General features: G+C 36.7%; 1 long non-coding RNA gene across 1 annotated transcript; it reads right to left on the bottom strand.

The window, feature by feature from the left end:
* Positions 1 to 3,739: 3,739 nt before the first annotated feature.
* LOC122241447 lies at positions 3,740 to 6,499 on the bottom strand. Its single transcript, XR_006221590.1, has 3 exons — positions 6,415 to 6,499; positions 4,821 to 4,879; positions 3,740 to 3,959 (listed from the first exon to the last, which is right to left on the bottom strand). It is a non-coding gene; the product is annotated as an uncharacterized LOC122241447 (long non-coding RNA).
* Between the last annotated feature and the right edge of the window lie 577 nt (positions 6,500 to 7,076).

The raw sequence follows: 7,076 nt of genomic DNA, 5'->3' as shown, positions 1-7,076 counted from the left end.
ATTATAAAAATATTTTCTTTGGTTAAAACTCAAATGACTCAAAAACTGGGTCATATATGCACTTAAATACTTTATAAATCACTGTAACTTAGGGGCAAACACCTCTGATTTTCCTAGAAACAAAAAAGAATTACTGTAAAGATCAAAAGCATTTGTTTCTGCTTGATTTCAAATGGTTGCTGTTTTATTGCTACTCAGTCAACAGAGGGAGCCCACGTTACAAAACGTAATAAAATTTCCTTACTGGGCTTTGTACATTGGTAGAAAGCCAATAGAAGAAATAGAAAGAAATAGAAGAAGTAGAATAGAAGAGTTAAGGTATTGGACAAATTTGGTTTTAAATGATACTAAGAATCTGGAATCCCTCTTATGAAACTGAGTTTGGGGGATGATATTAAGTTAAGGGTATTTCAAAATAGCATACGCATAGTGGATATATAAATTTTTAAACACACTTTACATACTGCCAGAATGAGCCGTGATCTTTAAAGTACACAGTTCTATCACTCTCCTGCTTAGAACCCTCCAGTGGTATCTTCATCACTTATGCAACAAATCCAATCTTATTGGGGTTGTATTAAAGGAGATAATCAATAGCGTAGTGCCTGGCACAGTGAATTGTCAGTAAATTCTTAGTATTATTTTTCACTATCATGTCTTTTATTACAGTGATCCTTCAGACTAGAATGCTTTCCAAACTACCCCCTTCCTACTACTCTCATCTGACTAACTCCTTTCTTGTACCAGAGGCTTCAGGATCCCAGAAGTCTTGTCTTTCACTGTCTGGGTGCTCTTCTGATATTTATCACACAATATTGTAGTGATATGTTCACAAAGGTGTCTCTCCAAGTTGATAGCAGAGGCCAGATCCCATAAATTGTTCTGTCTCTAATGCCTAGTAATCAGGTGACCAACCATCCAGCTTGGCCTGGCACTGTTCCAGTGTTAGCAAAAAAAGTTCCATGTCACCCTCCCACAGATCCTGACACATAATAATAATTCAATCAATAAATTTGTTTGCCTAGGAAAATGATCACTTTTGCTTCACGGATTTAAATTTCTCCAACTATTAACTAAAAAGTTTAAACAAAATAATATCTAAGGCCATTTTAAACTTGATATTTTAGAATTGGATGTCACATTTATGTCCTGCCTACATTCATATTTTATCTTATCTATACTAAAGGAATTTTAACTAAGTACTACCTGTTTGTGTTTTAATTGCTTTTTTATTTTTTATTTTTTCTTTTTATTTTAGAGAGAGAGAGTGTGTGTGTGAGAGAGTGGGGGAAAGGGGCAGAGAGAGAGAGAGAGAGAGAGAGAGAGAATCTTAAGCAGGCTCCACACTCAGCGCGGAGCCTGTCACAGGTCTTGATCCCACAACCCTGGGATTATGACCTGAGTCCAAATTGAAAGTCCAATGGTGACCTGACTGAGCCACCTACCCTAATGGTTTTAATTTAAATGAATTTTTAAATTGAAATATAGTTGATACACAATGTTACATTCATTTCAGGTGAACAACTTAGTGGTTTGACAACTCTATTTGTTATGCTATGTTATCCACAAATGTAGCTACCTTCTGTCACCATACAACGCATTACAATACCATTGACTATATTCTGGACACTGTACCTTTCATCCCTGTGGCTTATTCATTCTATAACTAGAAGTCTATACTCCCCACTCCCCTTCACCCCTTAAATTTTTTTTAAAAGTACTACTGAAAATACTCATGATAAATCAAATGAAGAGTAAAATATAAATCTACTTGTACGGTATAATTCCAATTTTGTAAAATATGTATATTTTTATGTTTTATTGAAGAAAAGGGAATGGAATTATGAAAACATTTTTTATCAGTAAATTCTCCCATTTTATGAATTTCCAAAAATGTCTACAATTATTGTATGATTTTATACTTAGTAAACAATACCTATGAAACACCAATGTTTGTGCTGATGTGGTAGTGGGTATACTTTAAATAATTATTTTTCAGGATATTGTTACCTTTGCATGAAGTTGTTAATAAAAGCTAGCTAACTGATCACATGTTTCCTTTAACAGAGCTTCTCAACATTAATGTAGTTCTGGTCTGGGCCTGTGATTCTGCATTTCTAACAAACTTCCAGATGATGCCAGTGCTTCTGGTCTGTGGACCACATTTTAGGTAGTGGGCTTTAGTGTACATGAATTCTAATCCACATTTGACTATCAGTTACAATTTTTTAAAACAATATTGTGTCTTTGGTAGTGTTTCCCAAAATGACACATTAGGGAAATACAGGAAACTTCTCATAATTCACCCTTCTGAGTGCTGAGGGGGATTGATACCTTGGGAAAATTGTAAACTCTTAAAAATGTAATGGTTGGGAGTTCCTGCCTCAGAGTTAGTTGTCTTTTGTAAACAAGAAGTCAAACACAACAATATATGTTAGACCAACCAAAATACCAGACGCCTATGTTGACATATGCTACATAACTCAAAATAAGGTGCTTTCTCCTCTATGCCCCTCACAGAGTTCCTAGTACAGTTGTGTTCCATAAATAGAGTTTGGACAAAGGAATGAGTTTAATTATATAAATAATAGCTAGGATTTTAACACTTTCTGAAGGCGTAAAGCTCTGGTTCTCAAATTTCAGTGTGTGTAAGACATATCTGGGAAAGAAGCTGAAATGTAGATTCTTGGACTCTGCCCTCAGAAATTCTGATTCTGGGCAGTGGAATTAAAGAATCTGTTTTTTTAACAGGATCAGATGATTGTAATATAGGTATCTCTGGACTATATGTTGAGCAATACTAGTTTTAAATATAAGAAAAAAATTACCACCACTAACATGTAAGAAATACATTTTCCATCATGACCCAGTTTACATACACATTTAGATACATACATATCTGAAACAAACTTTCATAAAATAATACTAACCCTTACTATGTGTCCCACCCATGTGTCATATCATAGCCTGATATTTTCTATTTTATTCAATTTCATTACAAAAAAATTGCCCACAACCAACCAACCATATTGATTTCACATCATTTACCTCATTTAATCTTCCCATCAGTGCTGCAAGGTAAGCACTCTTAACTGAATCTTTCTTACTTGGAAACAACCTTGGGGAAGATTAATGTGCCCAATGTTACACACTGAATAAATGGCAGAGGTGGAATTCAAACTCAGAATGCCTGGCCATAAATGGCTCTGGCCTGCCCTCACCTTCATACAAACATCCTGAAAAAGCCCAGCAACCCCCCAGTTTTGGAGTTGATTCAGACAGCCTCTGGTTTCCCCAGTTGAATTCTATCAACTTTGGATACCAATTAGAAATTTCTAAGAAAAAAAAAAAAAAGATTTTGACTCAACTTGGACCAGGTGTGAACTCTGATCCATTCTGCTATAGTCAAAAGGATGCTGAGAGTGGGGTCACCTAGTACAGTCATGGACACCTAATCCCTACAGCAAGAGTTGAAGCTGGGGGGATGGTGATTTCAAAGAAAGGGCAAAGGTCTTGGCAGTCACGTAGAAATACATTTACTATATCTGCATTTCTTCTCATTTGAGCAGGGGAATTTTTCATCTCCCTTTCCAGGTAAGTCCCCCCTGCAGCATTAGAACAGGAGTAACTAGAACAGTACAATCCAAGTCTTCTTCATTTCCCAACTCCTGCAGAACTCCTGCCCTCCTCACCTTCCCAAATGCACAGCAGGGATAGTCCTGGAAGTTCTTACCTGAGGCAAAGGAGAATTACAAAATGAAAGGAGCACCTCCTTCAGTCTTTGTGATGGAGGACAGTGACTGACTTTCTGGAAATTCAACAGGAGCTGATTCTTCTCTGTGTTTGAGTGTCCCTTTCTTCTCAGGGTCACAGCAGCAGGTTTTTGCAGAAGATTCTGAAAACCTGACATTGTTTGTTACATAATTCAAACTTCCCATCGAAGACACTATTTTAACCTTCTGAAAAATAAAAAATTGCAAAATTTCTCTCAAAAGTTGTTGAGTAAAGAAAAAAGGATTATTATCCTTCTTTAAAAATATTCAAAATATAAAATTAATGCTGCAGTTCTCTAACAAACGTTCCTTTCTTTTATTAATGTAGACACACACCTCTCATGAAGACCAGCTATGGAAGTTTCAATTATGCCAAAAAGCATAAGACTAAATAAATCAAAGGGTTAAAAAAACATATGGAATTTTTAAATAGCTAAATCCTTTTTGGACAAATCACAGTGCTTTCATCTACATCCTTTGTTTCCTTCCCACTGCTGAGGAAGATCGACAGTTTCCTTGGTTAAAAGAACAGTTTGAAGTGCTTTTTAAAGAATACTTTTAAGATTTTTTTCTGTTATTTTCAACATTCTTAAAAGTTTTAGAGTCTTCCTCTCTTTAATATGGCAAAATAAAGAACAATTTTGACCTGTCTTAAAAATAGACTTTAATAATGTTTACATCTAATTAGACTCTAAAATTTTATTAAAATGAAAATAATTCCCAAATCCTAACTCAACAAGTATTTTCCTTGTCTTCCTATTCCCTCCAAATTTTTATATGCTGTGTTTGTAGAAGGATAATCCTGAGGAATATAGAAAGTGTTGTACTTTTTCCCCTTGATAGCAACCTCAACAAAATAGTGCTTTCTTTTGAGAAGTATATTTGCCTGTGCACAATCATTATAAATATTATTTCTATGTCTCTTAGGTATTGCAATCATGTCTCATATTCTTTCATCTGGAAGCACTTTGGTGTGTATTATTTGATGTGTATTAATTGAGTATTATTTTAACAGACATTCATTTGTTCATTATTATTTATATTTACCTGAATGAAGACTTCATCTACATCCCACCAGAGTCATGCCAAGTCAACCCAATGAGCATCTAAAAAATAAATACATTTCCAGTTCCAGCCGACAAGCACTTTACATAATACTGCTTTTGCTTTAATAAATGAATACTGCAATTTCTCTTTAAAAAATAATGCCTTAGGAAATAAATATTTTACCAAAAACATATTAACACATTAAATGAAAACTCTTAGGAAAGAAGAAGTAAAGATACAATTGAATTGTATCTTAATGGTGGTTGGGGAGAGGGAATAATTGTATTTAAAGGAAGTTCTAAGCCAAAAATTGGATGTACTAAAAATTACCCTTTAAAATGCTAAAATTAGGAGGGGCCAAGATGGCAGAACAGCATGGAGGTTTTTTTGCATCTCTTGTCCCTGAAATACAGCCAGATCAACACTAAACCATCCTGCATACAAAAAAAAACAAAAAAAAACAAAAAAAAAAAAACAAAAAAAAACCAAACCTGATTTGAGGATTAACACAACAATCTGCACAACCTGAACCACAGAACTCAACAGGTACATGGTGCGGAGAGGTGAACTGGGGAAGACAGAAATTGCAAAAGGCGGGGAGCTGTTTTTGCTTGCAGAGAGAGGATGGAGATGGAGGTGGGGAGAGTACGGGAAAGCTTCCCCCCACCCGTGACACCTGAAAGCAGCTGATGAGAAAAGAAAGAGTATGCAAGGGACTGAACAAAAAAAGAGAAAGGAGAAAGGAGAGGATTTAAATTCCATTCCAGATATCGAGCTGTGGAGTTTCAGACTCTGAAGACTCTATAAATAGGGAGAGCACAGAGTCTGAAACTCTACAGCTCAATACCTGGCAGTCCTCTGGTGGGAAGGGCGAATTCCTAGGAATAGTTAGCAAGGTCCAAGGGGTCCTCAGGCCACATGGGGAGAGGCAGTTCCCTTGCTGGGAGGACATTTGGTAGAGGCTGTGTGGCCACCCACAGACAAAGGTTCCAGCAGACCCTGGAGAACAACCACATTCACTGGTGCTGGAACAAGGACATTAAGTGAGAAGCCTGGTGCCAGATATGTGTTGTGACTTCCATAATCCCTGAAACGCTGTTGCTACACAATCAGGTGAACTTTTCCTGGAGCAGGCTGGCACCCAGCCGCAGTCTCTGGGGATGGCAACAGCACAGTCTCGCAAACGTTCCTGGAAGCAGGCAGGCACCTGTACATTGCTTGGTGAGACTCTCCCTCAGAGGGTTAGAATGGGTGAAAGCTGCAGTCCCTCAGAAGTGAGGAGTTGAAACACAGCCACATCTGAGATAAAACCCAGGAGGGAGGTGCTGCCTCACAACCTGATGGCTTGGTCACTGACAGTGTAAAAGCGAGGAGTGGACAAAAGCTGGAGACAAAGGATGGGTGTGCAATTGCTGATCAGGGAGAACAGAGTTCTCATACTATAGACAGGGTAGCTGGGTGACGCTATTTTCACCCCTCCCACACATGCGCACACACCCCTACAAGTGCCACAACAATCTACCCCAGTAAGCCAAGCAGCGCCATCTAGTGGGGAATAGAGCCATTACACTAAGCCCCGCCCAACTGGGCCCACCTCGATCTTCAGGGAGTCTCTGCATGCTTAGTTTATGGACTATAAAGTGCTTCACAGTTTGAGGGGGAACCGATGTAATTTCAATCGTACTTCAGCTGTTTGCTGGTCCAATTCTTTTTCTTTTTTCTTTTTCTTTTCTTTTCTTATTCTTGAATACAGAAAGAGAAAATTTTGTTATTATTTTTGATTTTTATTAAAAATATTTTTCTTTAGTTTTTTCCACTATATTTTTAAATTTTCTGTAAATTTTCAAAATTCTATTTTACCTCCATCATTTCATTTTATTCTATTTCATTGTATTCATTTTTTCAAATTTTCAAACATTTTCCTTTTTTCCCCTCTTTTCTCTTTTTTTTTCTTATCTTTCCTTTTTTTCTCTAATCTATCAAGCTCCTTTCAACAACCAGACCAAAACACAACTAGGATATAGCATCGTTTATTTGATTTGTGTCTGTGTGTTGTTTTCAATTTTTAAATTTTAATGTTTTTTACCTTATTAATTCCTTTTCTTCCTTAAAAATGGCAAAATGAAGGAATTCACCCCCATAAAAGAACAGGAACAAATGACAGCCAGGGACTTAATCAACACAGATACAAGCAAGATGTCTGAAGCAGAATTTAGAATCACGATAACAAGAATACTAGCTAGGGTTGAAAATAGA

Source organism: Panthera tigris, chromosome C1, assembly GCF_018350195.1.
Source record: "Panthera tigris isolate Pti1 chromosome C1, P.tigris_Pti1_mat1.1, whole genome shotgun sequence".
Lineage (NCBI taxonomy): Eukaryota > Metazoa > Chordata > Mammalia > Carnivora > Felidae > Panthera > Panthera tigris.
Note: the sequence above shows the minus strand (reverse complement) of the source record. Positions and strands in the feature narration are given on the sequence as shown.